We start from the raw sequence: 23,211 nt of genomic DNA on the forward strand, positions 1-23,211 counted from the left end.
AGACTTGTCTCCATGCGTCTATTGCTGCCTCGGGCACCTTATGGCCGTTCTGCTGTGAGTCAAAGATTTTCGAATCGGACGAAAAACTGATAGTGAATTGTATCGTTCAGGGCCACCTAATGACGATGGATCACTCAAATTGCGTCCCGATTCAATACATCGTCCTCCAGCCGACTTGACTCCATGGGTCTATTGCTGCCTCGGGCACCTTATGGCCGTTCTGCTGTGAGTCTAGATTATCGAATGGGACAAAAAACTGATAGTGAATTGTAACGTTCAGGGCCTCCTAATGACGATGGATCACTCAAATTGCGTCCCGATTCAATACATCGTCATCCAGCAGACTTGTCTCCATGGGTCTATTGCTGCCTCGGGCACCTTATGGCCGTTCTGCTGCAAGTCTAGATTATCGAATGGGACGAAAAACTGATAGTGAATTGTAACGTTCAGGGCCACCTAATGACGATGGATCACTCAAATTGCGTCCCGATTCAATACATCGTCCCCAGCCGACTTGTCGCCATGGGTCTATTGCTGCCTCGGGCACCTTATGGCCGTTCTGCTGTGAGTCAAAGATTTTCGAATCGGACGAAAAACTGATTGTGAATTGTAACGATCAGGGCCACCTAATGACGATGGACCACACAAATTGCGTCCCGATTCAGTACATCGTCCACTAGCCGACTTGACTCCATGGGACTATTGCTGCCTCGGGCACCTTATGGCCGTTCTGCAGTGAGTCTAGATTATAGAATGGGATGAAAAACTGATAGTGAATTGTAACGTTCAGGGCCACCTAATGACGATGTATCACTCAAATTGCGTCCCGATTCAATACATCGTCCTCAAGCAGACTTGTCTCCATGGGTCTATTGCTGCCTCGGGCACCTTATGGCAGGCCTGCTGTGACTCAAAGATTTTCGAATCGGACGAAAAACTGATAGTGTATTGTAACGTTCAGGGCCACCTAATGACGATGGATCACTCAAATTGCGTCCCGATTCAATACATCGTCCTCCAGCAGACTTGACTCCATGGGTCTATTGCTGCCTCGGGCACCTTATGGCCGTTCTGCTGTGAGTCTAGATTATCGAATGGGACAAAAAACTGTTAGTGAATTGTAACGTTCAGGGCCTCCTAATGACGATGGATCACTCAAATTGCGTCCCGATTCAATACATCGTCCTCCAGCAGACTTGACTCCATGGGTCTATTGCTGCCTCGGGCACCTTATGGCCGTTCTGCTGTGAGTCTAGATTATCGAATGGGACGAAAAACTGATAGTGAATTGTTACGTTCAGGGCCACCTAATGACGATGGATCTCTCAAATTGCGTCCCGATTCAATACATCGTCCTCCAGCCGACTTGACTCCATGGGTCTACTGCTGCGTCGGGCACCTTATGGCCGTTCTGCTGTGAGTCTAGATTATCGAATGGGACGAAAAACTGATAGTGAATTGTAACGTTCAGGGCCACCTAATGACGATGGATCACTCAAATTGCGTCCCGATTCAATACATCGTCCACCAGCAGACTTGACTCCATGGGTCTATTGCTGCCTCGGGCACCTTATGGCCGTTCTGCTGTGAGTCTAGATTATCGAATGGGACAAAAAACTGATAGTGAATTGTAACGTTTAGGGCCTCCTAATGACGATGGATCACTCAAATTGCGTCCCGATTCAGTACATCGTCCTCCAGCAGACTTGACTCCATGGGTCTATTGCTGCCTCGGGCACCTTATGGCCGTTCTGCTGTGAGTCTAGATTATCGAATGGGACGAAAAACTGATAGTGAATTGTAACGTTCAGGGCCACCTAATGACGATGGATCTCTCAAATTGCGTCCCGATTCAATACATCGTCCTCCAGCCGACTTGACTCCATGGGTCTACTGCTGCCTCGGGCACCTTATGGCCGTTCTGCTGTGAGTCTAGATTATCGAATGGGACGAAAAACTGATAGTGAATTGTAACGTTCAGGGCCTCCTAATGACGATGGATCACTCAAAATGCGTCCCGATTCAATACATCGTCCCCAGCCAACTTGACTCCATGGGACTATTGCTGCCTCGGGCACCTTATGGCCGTTCTGCTGTGAGTCTAGATTATAGAATGGGATGAAAAACTGATAGTGAATTGTAACGTTCAGGGCCACCTAATGACGATGGATCACTCAAATTGCGTCCCGATTCAATACATCGTCCTCCAGCAGACTTGTCTCAATGGGTCTATTGCTGCCTCGGGCACCTTATGGCAGGCCTGCTGTGACTCAAAGATTTTCGAATCGGACGAAAAACTGATAGTGAATTGTAACGATCAGGGCCTCCTAATGACGATGGATTACTCAAATTGCGTCCCGATTCAATACATCGTCCTCCAGCAGACTTGTCTCCATGCGTCTATTGCTGCCTCGGGCACCTTATGGCCGTTCTGCTGTGACTCAAAGATTTTCGAATCCGACGAAAAACTGATAGTGAATTGTAACGTTCAGGGCCACCTAATGACGATGGATCACTCAAATTGCGTCCCGATTCAATACATCGTCCTCCAGCCGACTTGACTCCATGGGTCTATTGCTGCCTCGGGCACCTTATGGCCGTTCTGCTGTGAGTCTAGATTATCGAATGGGACGAAAAACTGATAGTGAATTGTAACTTTCAGGGCAACCTAATGACGATGGATCACTCAAATTGCGTCCCGATTCAATACATCGTCCTCCAGCCGACTTGTCTCCATGGGTCTATTGCTGCCTCGGGCACCTTATGGCCGTTCTGCTGTGAGTCTAGATTATCGAATGGGATGAAAAACTGATAGTGAATTGTAACGTTCAGGGCCACCTAATGACGATGGATCACTCAAATTGCGTCCCGATTCAATACATTGTCCTCCAGCAGACTGTCTCCATGGGTCTATTGCAGCTTCGGGCACCTTATGGCCGTTCAGCTGTGACTCAAATATTTTCGAATCGGACGAAAAACTGATAGTGAATTGTAACGTTCAGGGCCTCCTAATGACGATGGAACACTCAAATTGCGTCCCGATTCAATACATCGTCCTCCAGCCGACTTGCCTCCATGGGTCTATTGCTGCCTCGGGCACCTTACGGCCGTTCTGCTGTGAGTCAAAGATTTTCGAATCGGACGAAAAACTGATAGTGAATTGTAACATTCAGGGCCACCTAATGACGATGGACCACACAAATTGCGTCCCGATTCAGTACATCGTCCTCCAGCCGACCTGACTCCATGGGTCTATTGCTGCCTGGGGCACCTTATGGCCGTTCTGCTGTGAGTCTAGATTATCGAATGGGACGAAAAACTGATAGTGAATTGTAACGTTCAGGGCCACCTAATGACGATGGATCACTCAAATTGCGTCTCGATTCAATACATCGTCCTCCAGCAGACTTGTCTCCATGGGTCTATTGCTGCCTCGGGCACCTTATGGCCGTTCTGCTGTGAGTCAAAGATTTTCGAATCGGACGAAAAACTGATAGTGAATTGTAACTTTCAGGGCCAATTAATGACGATGGATCACTCAAATTGCGTCCCGATTCAATACAACGTCCACCAGCCGACTTGTCTCCATGGGTCTATTGCAGCCTCGGGCACCTTATGGCCGTTCTGCTGTGAGTCAAAGATTTTCGAATCGGACGAAAAACTGATAGTGAATTGTAATGTTCAGGGCCTCCTAATGACGATGGAACACTCAAATTGCGTCCCGATTCAATACATCGTCCTCCAGCAGACTTGTCTCCATGCGTCTATTGCTGCCTCGGGCACCTTATGGCCGTTCTGCTGTGAGTCAAAGATTTTCGAATCGGACGAAAAACTGATAGTGAATTGTAACGTTCAGGGCCACCTAATGACGATGGATCACTCAAATTGCGTCCCGATTCAATACATCGTCCTCCAGCCGACTTGACTCCATGGGTCTATTGCTGCCTCGGGCACCTTATGGCCGTTCTGCTGTGAGTCTAGATTATCGAATGGGACAAAAAACTGATAGTGAATTGTAACGTTCAGGGCCTCCTAATGACGATGGATCACTCAAATTGCGTCCCGATTCAATACATCGTCATCCAGCAGACTTGTCTCCATGGGTCTATTGCTGCCTCGGGCACCTTATGGCCGTTCTGCTGCAAGTCTAGATTATCGAATGGGACGAAAAACTGATAGTGAATTGTAACGTTCAGGGCCACCTAATGACGATGGATCACTCAAATTGCGTCCCGATTCAATACATCGTCCCCAGCCGACTTGTCGCCATGGGTCTATTGCTGCCTCGGGCACCTTATGGCCGTTCTGCTGTGAGTCAAAGATTTTCGAATCGGACGAAAAACTGATAGTGAATTGTAACGATCAGGGCCACCTAATGACGATGGACCACACAAATTGCGTCCCGATTCAGTACATCGTCCACTAGCCGACTTGACTCCATGGGACTATTGCTGCCTCGGGCACCTTATGGCCGTTCTGCAGTGAGTCTAGATTATAGAATGGGATGAAAAACTGATAGTGAATTGTAACGTTCAGGGCCACCTAATGACGATGTATCACTCAAATTGCGTCCCGATTCAATACATCGTCCTCAAGCAGACTTGTCTCCATGGGTCTATTGCTGCCTCGGGCACCTTATGGCAGGCCTGCTGTGACTCAAAGATTTTCGAATCGGACGAAAAACTGATAGTGTATTGTAACGTTCAGGGCCACCTAATGACGATGGATCACTCAAATTGCGTCCCGATTCAATACATCGTCCTCCAGCAGACTTGACTCCATGGGTCTATTGCTGCCTCGGGCACCTTATGGCCGTTCTGCTGTGAGTCTAGATTATCGAATGGGACAAAAAACTGTTAGTGAATTGTAACGTTCAGGGCCTCCTAATGACGATGGATCACTCAAATTGCGTCCCGATTCAATACATCGTCCTCCAGCAGACTTGACTCCATGGGTCTATTGCTGCCTCGGGCACCTTATGGCCGTTCTGCTGTGAGTCTAGATTATCGAATGGGACGAAAAACTGATAGTGAATTGTTACGTTCAGGGCCACCTAATGACGATGGATCTCTCAAATTGCGTCCCGATTCAATACATCGTCCTCCAGCCGACTTGACTCCATGGGTCTACTGCTGCGTCGGGCACCTTATGGCCGTTCTGCTGTGAGTCTAGATTATCGAATGGGACGAAAAACTGATAGTGAATTGTAACGTTCAGGGCCACCTAATGACGATGGATCACTCAAATTGCGTCCCGATTCAATACATCGTCCACCAGCAGACTTGACTCCATGGGTCTATTGCTGCCTCGGGCACCTTATGGCCGTTCTGCTGTGAGTCTAGATTATCGAATGGGACAAAAAACTGATAGTGAATTGTAACGTTTAGGGCCTCCTAATGACGATGGATCACTCAAATTGCGTCCCGATTCAGTACATCGTCCTCCAGCAGACTTGACTCCATGGGTCTATTGCTGCCTCGGGCACCTTATGGCCGTTCTGCTGTGAGTCTAGATTATCGAATGGGACGAAAAACTGATAGTGAATTGTAACGTTCAGGGCCACCTAATGACGATGGATCTCTCAAATTGCGTCCCGATTCAATACATCGTCCTCCAGCCGACTTGACTCCATGGGTCTACTGCTGCCTCGGGCACCTTATGGCCGTTCTGCTGTGAGTCTAGATTATCGAATGGGACGAAAAACTGATAGTGAATTGTAACGTTCAGGGCCTCCTAATGACGATGGATCACTCAAAATGCGTCCCGATTCAATACATCGTCCCCAGCCAACTTGACTCCATGGGACTATTGCTGCCTCGGGCACCTTATGGCCGTTCTGCTGTGAGTCTAGATTATAGAATGGGATGAAAAACTGATAGTGAATTGTAACGTTCAGGGCCACCTAATGACGATGGATCACTCAAATTGCGTCCCGATTCAATACATCGTCCTCCAGCAGACTTGTCTCAATGGGTCTATTGCTGCCTCGGGCACCTTATGGCAGGCCTGCTGTGACTCAAAGATTTTCGAATCGGACGAAAAACTGATAGTGAATTGTAACGATCAGGGCCTCCTAATGACGATGGATTACTCAAATTGCGTCCCGATTCAATACATCGTCCTCCAGCAGACTTGTCTCCATGCGTCTATTGCTGCCTCGGGCACCTTATGGCCGTTCTGCTGTGACTCAAAGATTTTCGAATCCGACGAAAAACTGATAGTGAATTGTAACGTTCAGGGCCACCTAATGACGATGGATCACTCAAATTGCGTCCCGATTCAATACATCGTCCTCCAGCCGACTTGACTCCATGGGTCTATTGCTGCCTCGGGCACCTTATGGCCGTTCTGCTGTGAGTCTAGATTATCGAATGGGACGAAAAACTGATAGTGAATTGTAACTTTCAGGGCAACCTAATGACGATGGATCACTCAAATTGCGTCCCGATTCAATACATCGTCCTCCAGCCGACTTGTCTCCATGGGTCTATTGCTGCCTCGGGCACCTTATGGCCGTTCTGCTGTGAGTCTAGATTATCGAATGGGATGAAAAACTGATAGTGAATTGTAACGTTCAGGGCCACCTAATGACGATGGATCACTCAAATTGCGTCCCGATTCAATACATTGTCCTCCAGCAGACTGTCTCCATGGGTCTATTGCAGCTTCGGGCACCTTATGGCCGTTCAGCTGTGACTCAAAGATTTTCGAATCGGACGAAAAACTGATAGTGAATTGTAACGTTCAGATCCTCCTAATGACGATGGAACACTCAAATTGCGTCCCGATTCAATACATCGTCCTCCAGCCGACTTGCCTCCATGGGTCTATTGCTGCCTCGGGCACCTTACGGCCGTTCTGCTGTGAGTCAAAGATTTTCGAATCGGACGAAAAACTGATAGTGAATTGTAACATTCAGGGCCACCTAATGACGATGGACCACACAAATTGCGTCCCGATTCAGTACATCGTCCTCCAGCCGACCTGACTCCATGGGTCTATTGCTGCCTCGGGCACCTTATGGCCGTTCTGCTGTGAGTCTAGATTATCGAATGGGACGAAAAACTGATAGTGAATTGTAACGTTCAGGGCCACCTAATGACGATGGATCACTCAAATTGCGTCTCGATTCAATACATCGTCCTCCAGCAGACTTGTCTCCATGGGTCTATTGCTGCCTCGGGCACCTTATGGCCGTTCTGCTGTGAGTCAAAGATTTTCGAATCGGACGAAAAACTGATAGTGAATTGTAACTTTCAGGGCCAATTAATGACGATGGATCACTCAAATTGCGTCCCGATTCAATACATCGTCCACCAGCCGACTTGTCTCCATGGGTCTATTGCTGCCTCGGGCACCTTATGGCCGTTCTGCTGTGAGTCAAAGATTTTCGAATCGGACGAAAAACTGATAGTGAATTGTAACGTTCAGGGCCACCTAATGACGATGGATCACTCAAATTGCGTCCCGATTCAATACATCGTCCTCCAGCCGACTTGACTCCATGGGTCTATTGCTGCCTCGGGCACCTTATGGCCGTTCTGCTGTGAGTCTAGATTATCGAATGGGACGAAAAACTGATAGTGAATTGTAACTTTCAGGGCAACCTAATGACGATGGAACACTCAAATTGCGTCCCGATTCAATACATCGTCCTCCAGCAGACTTGTCTCCATGCGTCTATTGCTGCCTCGGGCACCTTATGGCCGTTCTGCTGTGAGTCAAAGATTTTCGAATCGGACGAAAAACTGATAGTGAATTGTAACGTTCAGGGCCACCTAATGACGATGGATCACTCAAATTGCGTCCCGATTCAATACATCGTCCTCCAGCCGACTTGACTCCATGGGTCTATTGCTGCCTCGGGCACCTTATGGCCGTTCTGCTGTGAGTCTAGATTATCGAATGGGACAAAAAACTGATAGTGAATTGTAACGTTCAGGGCCTCCTAATGACGATGGATCACTCAAATTGCGTCCCGATTCAATACATCGTCATCCAGCAGACTTGTCTCCATGGGTCTATTGCTGCCTCGGGCACCTTATGGCCGTTCTGCTGCAAGTCTAGATTATCGAATGGGACGAAAAACTGATAGTGAATTGTAACGTTCAGGGCCACCTAATGACGATGGATCACTCAAATTGCGTCCCGATTCAATACATCGTCCCCAGCCGACTTGTCGCCATGGGTCTATTGCTGCCTCGGGCACCTTATGGCCGTTCTGCTGTGAGTCAAAGATTTTCGAATCGGACGAAAAACTGATAGTGAATTGTAACGATCAGGGCCACCTAATGACGATGGACCACACAAATTGCGTCCCGATTCAGTACATCGTCCACTAGCCGACTTGACTCCATGGGACTATTGCTGCCTCGGGCACCTTATGGCCGTTCTGCAGTGAGTCTAGATTATAGAATGGGATGAAAAACTGATAGTGAATTGTAACGTTCAGGGCCACCTAATGACGATGTATCACTCAAATTGCGTCCCGATTCAATACATCGTCCTCAAGCAGACTTGTCTCCATGGGTCTATTGCTGCATCGGGCACCTTATGGCAGGCCTGCTGTGACTCAAAGATTTTCGAATCGGACGAAAAACTGATAGTGAATTGTAACGTTCAGGGCCACCTAATGACGATGGATCACTCAAATTGCGTCCCGATTCAATACATCGTCCTCCAGCAGACTTGACTCCATGGGTCTATTGCTGCCTCGGGCACCTTATGGCCGTTCTGCTGTGAGTCTAGATTATCGAATGGGACAAAAAACTGTTAGTGAATTGTAACGTTCAGGGCCTCCTAATGACGATGGATCACTCAAATTGCGTCCCGATTCAATACATCGTCCTCCAGCAGACTTGACTCCATGGGTCTATTGCTGCCTCGGGCACCTTATGGCCGTTCTGCTGTGAGTCTAGATTATCGAATGGGACGAAAAACTGATAGTGAATTGTTACGTTCAGGGCCACCTAATGACGATGGATCTCTCAAATTGCGTCCCGATTCAATACATCGTCCTCCAGCCGACTTGACTCCATGGGTCTACTGCTGCGTCGGGCACCTTATGGCCGTTCTGCTGTGAGTCTAGATTATCGAATGGGACGAAAAACTGATAGTGAATTGTAACGTTCAGGGCCACCTAATGACGATGGATCACTCAAATTGCGTCCCGATTCAATACATCGTCCACCAGCAGACTTGACTCCATGGGTCTATTGCTGCCTCGGGCACCTTATGGCCGTTCTGCTGTGAGTCTAGATTATCGAATGGGACAAAAAACTGATAGTGAATTGTAACGTTTAGGGCCTCCTAATGACGATGGATCACTCAAATTGCGTCCCGATTCAGTACATCGTCCTCCAGCAGACTTGACTCCATGGGTCTATTGCTGCCTCGGGCACCTTATGGCCGTTCTGCTGTGAGTCTAGATTATCGAATGGGACGAAAAACTGATAGTGAATTGTAACGTTCAGGGCCACCTAATGACGATGGATCTCTCAAATTGCGTCCCGATTCAATACATCGTCCTCCAGCCGACTTGACTCCATGGGTCTACTGCTGCCTCGGGCACCTTATGGCCGTTCTGCTGTGAGTCTAGATTATCGAATGGGACGAAAAACTGATAGTGAATTGTAACGTTCAGGGCCTCCTAATGACGATGGATCACTCAAAATGCGTCCCGATTCAATACATCGTCCCCAGCCAACTTGACTCCATGGGACTATTGCTGCCTCGGGCACCTTATGGCCGTTCTGCTGTGAGTCTAGATTATAGAATGGGATGAAAAACTGATAATGAATTGTAACGTTCAGGGCCACCTAATGACGATGGATCACTCAAATTGCGTCCCGATTCAATACATAGTCCTCCAGCAGACTTGTCTCAATGGGTCTATTGCTGCCTCGGGCACCTTATGGCAGGCCTGCTGTGACTCAAAGATTTTCGAATCGGACGAAAAACTGATAGTGAATTGTAACGATCAGGGCCTCCTAATGACGATGGATTACTCAAATTGCGTCCCGATTCAATACATCGTCCTCCAGCAGACTTGTCTCCATGCGTCTATTGCTGCCTCGGGCACCTTATGGCCGTTCTGCTGTGACTCAAAGATTTTCGAATCCGACGAAAAACTGATAGTGAATTGTAACGTTCAGGGCCACCTAATGACGATGGATCACTCAAATTGCGTCCCGATTCAATACATCGTCCTCCAGCCGACTTGACTCCATGGGTCTATTGCTGCCTCGGGCACCTTATGGCCGTTCTGCTGTGAGTCTAGATTATCGAATGGGACGAAAAACTGATAGTGAATTGTAACTTTCAGGGCAACCTAATGACGATGGATCACTCAAATTGCGTCCCGATTCAATACATCGTCCTCCAGCCGACTTGTCTCCATGGGTCTATTGCTGCCTCGGGCACCTTATGGCCGTTCTGCTGTGAGTCTAGATTATCGAATGGGATGAAAAACTGATAGTGAATTGTAACGTTCAGGGCCACCTAATGACGATGGATCACTCAAATTGCGTCCCGATTCAATACATTGTCCTCCAGCAGACTGTCTCCATGGGTCTATTGCAGCTTCGGGCACCTTATGGCCGTTCAGCTGTGACTCAAAGATTTTCGAATCGGACGAAAAACTGATAGTGAATTGTAACGTTCAGGGCCTCCTAATGACGATGGAACACTCAAATTGCGTCCCGATTCAATACATCGTCCTCCAGCCGACTTGCCTCCATGGGTCTATTGCTGCCTCGGGCACCTTACGGCCGTTCTGCTGTGAGTCAAAGATTTTCGAATCGGACGAAAAACTGATAGTGAATTGTAACATTCAGGGCCACCTAATGACGATGGACCACACAAATTGCGTCCCGATTCAGTACATCGTCCTCCAGCCGACCTGACTCCATGGGTCTATTGCTGCCTCGGGCACCTTATGGCCGTTCTGCTGTGAGTCTAGATTATCGAATGGGACGAAAAACTGATAGTGAATTGTAACGTTCAGGGCCACCTAATGACGATGGATCACTCAAATTGCGTCTCGATTCAATACATCGTCCTCCAGCAGACTTGTCTCCATGGGTCTATTGCTGCCTCGGGCACCTTATGGCCGTTCTGCTGTGAGTCAAAGATTTTCGAATCGGACGAAAAACTGATAGTGAATTGTAACTTTCAGGGCCAATTAATGACGATGGATCACTCAAATTGCGTCCCGATTCAATACATCGTCCACCAGCCGACTTGTCTCCATGGGTCTATTGCTGCCTCGGGCACCTTATGGCCGTTCTGCTGTGAGTCAAAGATTTTCGAATCGGACGAAAAACTGATAGTGAATTGTAACGTTCAGGGCCACCTAATGACGATGGATCACTCAAATTGCGTCCCGATTCATTACATCGTCCTCCAGCCGACTTGACTCCATGGGTCTATTGCTGCCTCGGGCACCTTATGGCCGTTCTGCTGTGAGTCTAGATTATCGAATGGGACGAAAAACTGATAGTGAATTGTAACTTTCAGGGCAACCTAATGACGATGGATCACTCAAATTGCGTCCCGATTCAATACATCGTCCTCCAGCCGACTTGTCTCCATGGGTCTATTGCTGCCTCGGGCACCTTATGGCCGTTCTGCTGTGAGTCTAGATTATCGAATGGGATGAAAAACTGATAGTGAATTGTAACGTTCAGGGCCACCTAATGACGATGGATCACTCAAATTGCGTCCCGATTCAATACATTGTCCTCCAGCAGACTGTCTCCATGGGTCTATTGCAGCTTCGGGCACCTTATGGCCGTTCAGCTGTGACTCAAAGATTTTCGAATCGGACGAAAAACTGATAGTGAATTGTAACGTTCAGGGCTTCCTAATGACGATGGAACACTCAAATTGCGTCCCGATTCAATACATCGTCCTCCAGCCGACTTGTCTCCATGTGTCTATTGCTGCCTCGGGCACCTTACGGCCGTTCTGCTGTGAGTCAAAGATTTTCGAATCGGACGAAAAACTGATAGTGAATTGTAACATTCAGGGCCACCTAATGACGATGGACCACACAAATTGCGTCCCGATTCAGTACATCGTCCTCCAGCCGACCTGACTCCATGGGTCTATTGCTGCCTGGGGCACCTTATGGCCGTTCTGCTGTGAGTCTAGATTATCGAATGGGACGAAAAACTGATAGTGAATTGTAACGTTCAGGGCCACCTAATGACGATGGATCACTCAAATTGCGTCTCGATTCAATACATCGTCCTCCAGCAGACTTGTCTCCATGGGTCTATTGCTGCCTCGGGCACCTTATGGCCGTTCTGCTGTGAGTCAAAGATTTTCGAATCGGACGAAAAACTGATAGTGAATTGTAATGTTCAGGGCCTCCTAATGACGATGGAACACTCAAATTGCGTCCCGATTCAATACATCGTCCTCCAGCAGACTTGTCTCCATGCGTCTATTGCTGCCTCGGGCACCTTATGGCCGTTCTGCTGTGAGTCAAAGATTTTCGAATCGGACGAAAAATTGATAGTGAATTGTAACGTTCAGGGCCACCTAATGACGATGGATCACTCAAATTGCGTCCCGATTCAATACATCGTCCTCCAGCCAACTTGACTCCATGGGTCTATTGCTGCCTCGGGCACCTTATGGCCGTTCTGCTGTGAGTCTGGATTATCGAATGGGACAAAAAACTGATAGTGAATTGTAACGTTCAGGGCCTCCTAATGACGATGGATCACTCAAATTGCGTCCCGATTCAATACATCGTCATCCAGCAGACTTGTCTCCATGGGTCTATTGCTGCCTCGGGCACCTTATGGCCGTTCTGCTGCGAGTCTAGATTATCGAATGGGACGAAAAACTGATAGTGAATTGTAACGTTCAGGGCCACCTAATGACGATGGATCACTCAAATTGCGTCCCGATTCAATACATCGTCCCCAGCCGACTTGTCGCCATGGGTCTATTGCTGCCTCGGGCACCTTATGGCCGTTCTGCTGTGAGTCAAAGATTTTCGAATCGGACGAAAAACTGATAGTGAATTGTAACGATCAGGGCCACCTAATGACGATGGACCACACAAATTGCGTCCCGATTCAGTACATCGTCCACTAGCCGACTTGACTCCATGGGACTATTGCTGCCTCGGGCACCTTATGGCCGTTCTGCAGTGAGTCTAGATTATAGAATGGGATGAAAAACTGATAGTGAATTGTAACGTTCAGGGCCACCTAATGACGATGGATCACTCAAATTGCGTCCCGATTCAATACATCGTCCTCCAGCAGACTTGACTCCATGGGTCTATTGCTGCCTCGGGCACCTTATGGCCGTTCTGCTGTGAGTCTAGATTATCGAATGGGACAAAAAACTGATAGTGAATTGTAACGTTCAGGGCCTCCTAATGACGATGGATCACTCAAATTGCGTCCCGATTCAATACATCGTCCTCCAGCAGACTTGACTCCATGGGTCTATTGCTGCCTCGGGCACCTTATGGCCGTTCTGCTGTGAGTCTAGATTATCGAATGGGACGAAAAACTGATAGTGAATTGTTACGTTCAGGGCCACCTAATGACGATGGATCTCTCAAATTGCGTCCCGATTCAATACATCGTCCTCCAGCCGACTTGACTCCATGGGTCTACTGCTGCGTCGGGCACCTTATGGCCGTTCTGCTGTGAGTCTAGATTATCGAATGGGACGAAAAACTGATAGTGAATTGTAACGTTCAGGGCCACCTAATGACGATGGATCACTCAAATTGCGTCCCGATTCATTACATCGTCCACCAGCAGACTTGACTCCATGGGTCTATTGCTGCCTCGGGCACCTTATGGCCGTTCTGCTGTGAGTCTAGATTATCGAATGGGACAAAAAACTGATAGTGAATTGTAACGTTTAGGGCCTCCTAATGACGATGGATCACTCAAATTGCGTCCCGATTCAGTACATCGTCCTCCAGCAGACTTGACTCCATGGGTCTATTGCTGCCTCGGGCACCTTATGGCCGTTCTGCTGTGAGTCTAGATTATCGAATGGGACGAAAAACTGATAGTGAATTGTAACGTTCAGGGCCACCTAATGACGATGGATCTCTCAAATTGCGTCCCGATTCAATACATCGTCCTCCAGCCGACTTGACTCCATGGGTCTACTGCTGCCTCGGGCACCTTATGGCCGTTCTGCTGTGAGTCTAGATTATCGAATGGGACGAAAAACTGATAGTGAATTGTAACGTTCAGGGCCTCCTAATGACGATGGATCACTCAAATTGCGTCCCGATTCAATACATCGTCCCCAGCCAACTTGACTCCATGGGACTATTGCTGCCTCGGGCACCTTATGGCCGTTCTGCTGTGAGTCTAGATTATAGAATGGGATGAAAAACTGATAGTGAATTGTAACGTTCAGGGCCACCTAATGACGATGGATCACTCAAATTGCGTCCCGATTCAATACATTGTCCTCCAGCAGACTGTCTCCATGGGTCTATTGCAGCTTCGGGCACCTTATGGCCGTTCAGCTGTGACTCAAAGATTTTCGAATCGGACGAAAAACTGATAGTGAATTGTAACGTTCAGGGCCTCCTAATGACGATGGAACACTCAAATTGCGTCCCGATTCAATACATCGTCCTCCAGCCGACTTGTCTCCATGGGTCTATTGCTGCCTCGGGCACCTTACGGCCGTTCTGCTGTGAGTCAAAGATTTTCGAATCGGACGAAAAACTGATAGTGAATTGTAACATTCAGGGCCACCTAATGACGATGGACCACACAAATTGCGTCCCGATTCAGTACATCGTCCTCCAGCCGACCTGACTCCATGGGTCTATTGCTGCCTCAGGCACCTTATGGCCGTTCTGCTGTGAGTCTAGATTATCGAATGGGACGAAAAACTGATAGTGAATTGTAACGTTCAGGGCCACCTAATGATGATGGATCACTCAAATTGCGTCTCGATTCAATACATCGTCCTCCAGCAGACTTGTCTCCATGGGTCTATTGCTGCCTCGGGCACCTTATGGCCGTTCTGCTGTGAGTCAAAGATTTTCGAATCGGACGAAAAACTGATAGTGAATTGTAACTTTCAGGGCCAATTAATGACGATGGATCACTCAAATTGCGTCCCGATTCAATACATCGTCCACCAGCCGACTTGTCTCCATGGGTCTATTGCTGCCTCGGGCACCTTATGGCCGTTCTGCTGTGAGTCAAAGATTTTCGAATCGGACGAAAAACTGATAGTGAATTGTAACGTTCAGGGCCACCTAATGACGATGGATCACTCAAATTGCGTCCCGATTCAATACATCGTCCTCCAGCCGACTTGACTCCATGGGTCTATTGCTGCCTCGGACACCTTATGGCCGTTCTGCTGTGAGTCTAGATTATCGAATGGGACGAAAAACTGATAGTGAATTGTAACTTTCAGGGCAACCTAATGACGATGGATCACTCAAATTGCGTCCCGATTCAATACATCGTCCTCCAGCCGACTTGTCTCCATGGGTCTATTGCTGCCTCGGGCACCTTATGGCCGTTCTGCTGTGAGTCTAGATTATCGAATGGGATGAAAAACTGATAGTGAATTGTAACGTTCAGGGCCACCTAATGACGATGGATCACTCAAATTGCGTCCCGATTCAATACATTGTCCTCCAGCAGACTGTCTCCATGGGTCTATTGCAGCTTCGGGCACCTTATGGCCGTTCAGCTGTGACTCAAAGATTTTCGAATCGGACGAAAAACTGATAGTGAATTGTAACGTTCAGGGCTTCCTAATGACGATGGAACACTCAAATTGCGTCCCGATTCAATACATCGTCCACCAGCCGACTTGTCTCCATGGGTCTATTGCTGCCTCGGGCACCTTACGGCCGTTCTGCTGTGAGTCAAAGATTTTCGAATCGGACGAAAAACTGATAGTGAATTGTAACGTTCAGGGCCACCTAATGACGATGGACCACACAAATTGCGTCCCGATTCAGTACATCGTCCTCCAGCCGACCTGACTCCATGGGTCTATTGCTGCCTGGGGCACCTTATGGCCGTTCTGCTGTGAGTCTAGATTATCGAATGGGACGAAAAACTGATAGTGAATTGTAACGTTCAGGGCCACCTAATGACGATGGATCACTCAAATTGCGTCTCGATTCAATACATCGTCCTCCAGCAGACTTGTCTCCATGGGTCTATTGCTGCCTCGGGCACCTTATGGCCGTTCTGCTGTGAGTCAAAGATTTTCGAATCGGACGAAAAACTGATAGTGAATTGTAATGTTCAGGGCCTCCTAATGACGATGGAACACTCAAATTGCGTCCCGATTCAATACATCGTCCTCCAGCAGACTTGTCTCCATGCGTCTATTGCTGCCTCGGGCACCTTATGGCCGTTCTGCTGTGAGTCAAAGATTTTCGAATCGGACGAAAAACTGATAGTGAATTGTAACGTTCAGGGCCACCTAATGACGATGGATCACTCAAATTGCGTCCCGATTCAATACATCGTCCTCCAGCCGACTTGACTCCATGGGTCTATTGCTGCCTCGGGCACCTTATGGCCGTTCTGCTGTGAGTCTAGATTATCGAATGGGACAAAAAACTGATAGTGAATTGTAACGTTCAGGGCCTCCTAATGACGATGGATCACTCAAATTGCGTCCCGATTCAATACATCGTCATCCAGCAGACTTGTCTCCATGGGTCTATTGCTGCCTCGGGCACCTTATGGCCGTTCTGCTGTGAGTCTAGATTATCGAATGGGACGAAAAACTGATAGTGAATTGTAACGTTCAGGGCCACCTAATGACGATGGATCACTCAAATTGCGTCCCGATTCAATACATCGTCCCCAGCCGACTTGTCGCCATGGGTCTATTGCTGCCTCGGGCACCTTATGGCCGTTCTGCTGTGAGTCAAAGATTTTCGAATCGGACGAAAAACTGATAGTGAATTGTAACGATCAGGGCCACCTAATGAATATGGACCACACAAATTGCGTCCCGATTCAGTACATCGTCCACTAGCCGACTTGACTCCATGGGACTATTGCTGCCTCGGGCACCTTATGGCCGTTCTGCAGTGAGTCTAGATTATAGAATGGGATGAAAAACTGATAGTGAATTGTAACGTTCAGGGCCACCTAATGACGATGTATCACTCAAATTGCGTCCCGATTCAATACATCGTCCTCAAGCAGACTTGTCTCCATGGGTCTATTGCTGCCTCGGGCACCTTATGGCAGGCCTGCTGTGACTCAAAGATTTTCGAATCGGACGAAAAACTGATAGTGAATTGTAACGTTCAGGGCCACCTAATGACGATGGATCACTCAAATTGCGTCCCGATTCAATACATCGTCCTCCAGCCGACTTGTCTCCATGGGTCTATTGCTGCCTCGGGCACCTTACGGCCGTTCTGCTGTGAGTCAAAGATTTTCGAATCGGACGAAAAACTGATAGTGAATTGTAACGTTCAGGGCCACCTAATGACGATGGATCACTCAAATTGCGTCCCGATTCAATACATCGTCCTCCAGCCGACTTGACTCCATGGGTCTATTGCTGCCTCGGACACCTTATTGCCGTTCTGCTGTGAGTCTAGATTATCGAATGGGACGAAAAACTGATAGTGAATTGTAACTTTCAGGGCAACCTAATGACGATGGATCACTCAAATTGCGTCCCGATTCAATACATCGTCCTCCAGCCGACTTGTCTCCATGGGTCTATTGCTGCCTCGGGCACCTTATGGCCGTTCTGCTGTGAGTCTAGATTATCGAATGGGATGAAAAACTGATAGTGAATTGTAACGTTCAGGGCCACCTAATGACGATGGATCACTCAAATTGCGTCCCGATTCAATACATTGTCCTCCAGCAGATTGTCTCCATGGGTCTATTGCAGCTTCGGGCACCTTATGGCCGTTCAGCTGTGACTCAAAGATTTTCGAATCGGACGAAAAACTGATAGTGAATTGTAACGTTCAGGGCTTCCTAATGACGATGGAACACTCAAATTGCGTCCCGATTCAATACATCGTCCTCCAGCCGACTTGTCTCCATGGGTCTATTGCTGCCGCGGGCACCTTACGGCCGTTCTGCTGTGAGTCAAAGATTTTCGAATCGGACGAAAAACTGATAGTGAATTGTAACATTCAGGGCCACCTAATGACGATGGACCACACAAATTGCGTCCCGATTCAGTACATCGTCCTCCAGCCGACCTGACTCCATGGGTCTATTGCTGCCTGGGGCACCTTATGGCCGTTCTGCTGTGAGTCTAGATTATCGAATGGGACGAAAAACTGATAGTGAATTGTAACGTTCAGGGCCACCTAATGACGATGGATCACTCAAATTGCGTCTCGATTCAATACATCGTCCTCCAGCAGACTTGTCTCCATGGGTCTATTGCTGCCTCGGGCACCTTATGGCCGTTCTGCTGTGAGTCAAAGATTTTCGAATCGGACGAAAAACTGATAGTGAATTGTAATGTTCAGGGCCTCCTAATGACGATGGAACACTCAAATTGCGTCCCGATTCAATACATCGTCCTCCAGCAGACTTGTCTCCATGCGTCTATTGCTGCCTCGGGCACCTTATGGCCGTTCTGCTGTGAGTCAAAGATTTTCGAATCGGACGAAAAACTGATAGTGAATTGTAACGTTCAGGGCCACCTAATGACGATGGATCACTCAAATTGCGTCCCGATTCAATACATCGTCCTCCAGCCGACTTGACTCCATGGGTCTATTGCTGCCTCGGGCACCTTATGGCCGTTCTGCTGTGAGTCTAGATTATCGAATGGGACAAAAAACAGATAGTGAATTGTAACGTTTAGGGCCTCCTAATGACGATGGATCACTCAAATTGCGTCCCGATTCAATACATCGTCATCCAGCAGACTTGTCTCCATGGGTCTATTGCTGCCTCGGGCACCTTATGGCCGTTCTGCTGCGAGTCTAGATTATCGAATGGGACGAAAAACTGATAGTGAATTGTAACTTTCAGGGCCAATTAATGACGATGGATCACTCAAATTGCGTCCCGATTCAATACATCGTCCACCAGCCGACTTGTCTCCATGGGTCTATTGCTGCCTCGGGCACCTTATGGCCGTTCTGCTGTGAGTCAAAGATTTTCGAATCGGACGAAAAACTGATAGTGAATTGTAACGTTCAGGGCCACCTAATGACGATGGATCACTCAAATTGCGTCCCGATTCAATACATCGTCCTCCAGCCGACTTGACTCCATGGGTCTATTGCTGCCTCGGGCACCTTATGGCCGTTCTGCTGTGAGTCTAGATTATCGAATGGGACGAAAAACTGATAGTGAATTGTAACTTTCAGGGCAACCTAATGACGATGGATCACTCAAATTGCGTCCCGATTCAATACATCGTCCTCCAGCCGACTTGTCTCCAAGGGTCTATTGCTGCCTCGGGCACCTTATGGCCGTTCTGCTGTGAGTCTAGATTATCGAATGGGATGAAAAACTGATAGTGAATTGTAACGTTCAGGGCCACCTAATGACGATGGATCACTCAAATTGCGTCCCGATTCAATACATTGTCCTCCAGCAGACTGTCTCCATGGGTCTATTGCAGCTTCGGGCACCTTATGGCCGTTCAGCTGTGACTCAAAGATTTTCGAATCGGACGAAAAACTGATAGTGAATTGTAACGTTCAGGGCTTCCTAATGACGATGGAACACTCAAATTGCGTCCCGATTCAGTACATCGTCCTACAGCAGACTTGACTCCATGGGTCTATTGCTGCCTCGGGCACCTTATGGCCGTTCTGCTGTGAGTCTAGATTATCGAATGGGACGAAAAACTGATAGTGAATTGTAACGTTCAGGGCCACCTAATGACGATGGATCTCTCAAATTGCGTCCCGATTCAATACATCGTCCTCCAGCCGACTTGACTCCATGGGTCTACTGCTGCCTCGGGCACCTTATGGCCGTTCTGCTGTGAGTCTAGATTATCGAATGGGACGAAAAACTGATAGTGAATTGTAACGTTCAGGGCCTCCTAATGACGATGGATCACTCAAATTGCGTCCCGATTCAATACATCGTCCCCAGCCAACTTGACTCCATGGGACTATTGCTGCCTCGGGCACCTTATGGCCGTTCTGCTGTGAGTCTAGATTATAGAATGGGATGAAAAACTGATAGTGAATTGTAACGTTCAGGGCCACCTAATGACGATGGATCACTCAAATTGCGTCCCGATTCAATACATTGTCCTCCAGCAGATTGTCTCCATGGGTCTATTGCAGCTTCGGGCACCTTATGGCCGTTCAGCTGTGACTCAAAGATTTTCGAATCGGACGAAAAACTGATAGTGAATTGTAACGTTCAGGGCCTCCTAATGACGATGGAACACTCAAATTGCGTCCCGATTCAATACATCGTCCTCCAGCCGACTTGTCTCCATGGGTCTATTGCTGCCTCGGGCACCTTACGGCCGTTCTGCTGTGAGTCAAAGATTTTCGAATCGGACGAAAAACTGATAGTGAATTGTAACATTCAGGGCCACCTAATGACGATGGACCACACAAATTGCGTCCCGATTCAGTACATCGTCCTCCAGCCGACCTGACTCCATGGGTCTATTGCTGCCTCGGGCACCTTATGGCCGTTCTGCTGTGAGTCTAGATTATCGAATGGGACGAAAAACTGATAGTGAATTGTAACGTTCAGGGCCACCTAATGACGATGGATCACTCAAATTGCGTCTCGATTCAATACATCGTCCTCCAGCAGACTTGTCTCCATGGGTCTATTGCTGCCTCAGGCACCTTATGGCCGTTCTGCTGTGAGTCAAAGATTTTCGAATCGGACGAAAAACTGATAGTGAATTGTAACTTTCAGGGCCAATTAATGACGATGGATCACTCAAATTGCGTCCCGATTCAATACATCGTCCACCAGCCGACTTGTCTCCATGGGTCTATTGCTGCCTCGGGCACCTTATGGCCGTTCTGCTGTGAGTCAAAGATTTTCGAATCGGACGAAAAACTGATAGTGAATTGTAACGTTCAGGGCCACCTAATGACGATGGATCACTCAAATTGCGTCCCGATTCAATACATCGTCCTCCAGCCGACTTGACTCCATGGGTCTATTGCTGCCTCGGACACCTTATGGCCGTTCTGCTGTGAGTCTAGATTATCGAATGGGACGAAAAACTGATAGTGAATTGTAACTTTCAGGGCAACCTAATGACGATGGATCACTCAAATTGCGTCCCGATTCAATACATCGTCCTCCAGCCGACTTGTCTCCATGGGTCTATTGCTGCCTCGGGCACCTTATGGCCGTTCTGCTGTGAGTCTAGATTATCGAATGGGATGAAAAACTGATAGTGAATTGTAACGTTCAGGGCCACCTAATGACGATGGATCACTCAAATTGCGTCCCGATTCAATACATTGTCCTCCAGCAGACTGTCTCCATGGGTCTATTGCAGCTTCGGGCACCTTATGGCCGTTCAGCTGTGACTCAAAGATTTTCGAATCGGACGAAAAACTGATAGTGAATTGTAACGTTCAGGGCTTCCTAATGACGATGGAACACTCAAATTGCGTCCCGATTCAATACATCGTCCTCCAGCCGACTTGTCTCCATGGGTCTATTGCTGCCTCGGGCACCTTACGGCCGTTCTGCTGTGAGTCAAAGATTTTCGAATCGGACGAAAAACTGATAGTAAATTGTAACATTCAGGGCCACCTAATGACGATGGACCACACAAATTGCGTCCCGATTCAGTACATCGTCCTCCAGCCGACCTGACTCCATGGGTCTATTGCTGCCTGGGGCACCTTATGGCCGTTCTGCTGTGAGTCTAGATTATCGAATGGGACGAAAAACTGATAGTGAATTGTAACGTTCAGGGCCACCTAATGACGATGGATCACTCAAATTGCGTCTCGATTCAATACATCGTCCTCCAGCAGACTTGTCTCCATGGGTCTATTGCTGCCTCGGGCACCTTATGGCCGTTCTGCTGTGAGTCAAAGATTTTCGAATCGGACGAAAAACTGATAGTGAATTGTAATGTTCAGGGCCTCCTAATGACGATGGAACACTCAAATTGCGTCCCGATTCAATACATCGTCCTCCAGCAGACTTGTCTCCATGCGTCTATTGCTGCCTCGGGCACCTTATGGCCGTTCTGCTGTGAGTCAAAGATTTTCGAATCGGACGAAAAACTGATAGTGAATTGTAACGTTCAGGGCCACCTAATGACGATGGATCACTCAAATTGCGTCCCGATTCAATACATCGTCCTCCAGCCGACTTGACTCCATGGGTCTATTGCTGCCTCGGGCACCTTATGGCCGTTCTGCTGTGAGTCTAGATTATCGAATGGGACAAAAAACTGATAGTGAATTGTAACGTTCAGGGCCTCCTAATGACGATGGATCACTCAAATTGCGTCCCGATTCAATACATCGTCATCCAGCAGACTTGTCTCCATGGGTCTATTGCTGCCTCGGGCACCTTATGGCCGTTCTGCTGCGAGTCTAGATTATCGAATGGGACGAAAAACTGATAGTGAATTGTAACGTTCAGGGCCACCTAATGACGATGGATCACTCAAATTGCGTCCCGATTCAATACATCGTCCCCAGCCGACTTGTCGCCATGGGTCTATTGCTGCCTCGGGCACCTTATGGCCGTTCTGCTGTGAGTCAAAGATTTTCGAATCGGACGAAAAACTGATAGTGAATTGTAACGATCAGGGCCACCTAATGAAAATGGACCACACAAATTGCGTCCCGATTCAGTACATCGTCCACTAGCCGACTTGACTCCATGGGACTATTGCTGCCTCGGGCACCTTATGGCCGTTCTGCAGTGAGTCTAGATTATAGAATGGGATGAAAAACTGATAGTGAATTGTAACGTTCAGGGCCACCTAATGACGATGTATCACTCAAATTGCGTCCCGATTCAATACATCGTCCTCAAGCAGACTTGTCTCCATGGGTCTATTGCTGCCTCGGGCACCTTATGGCAGGCCTGCTGTGACTCAAAGATTTTCGAATCGGACGAAAAACTGATAGTGAATCGTAACGTTCAGGGCCACCTAATGACGATGGATCACTCAAATTGCGTCCCGATTCAATACATCGTCCTCCAGCAGACTTGACTCCATGGGTCTATTGCTGTCTCGGGCACCTTATGGCCGTTCTGC

This window comes from Schistocerca cancellata, unplaced genomic scaffold (genome assembly GCF_023864275.1).
Source record: "Schistocerca cancellata isolate TAMUIC-IGC-003103 unplaced genomic scaffold, iqSchCanc2.1 HiC_scaffold_1102, whole genome shotgun sequence".
Taxonomy (NCBI): domain Eukaryota; kingdom Metazoa; phylum Arthropoda; class Insecta; order Orthoptera; family Acrididae; genus Schistocerca; species Schistocerca cancellata.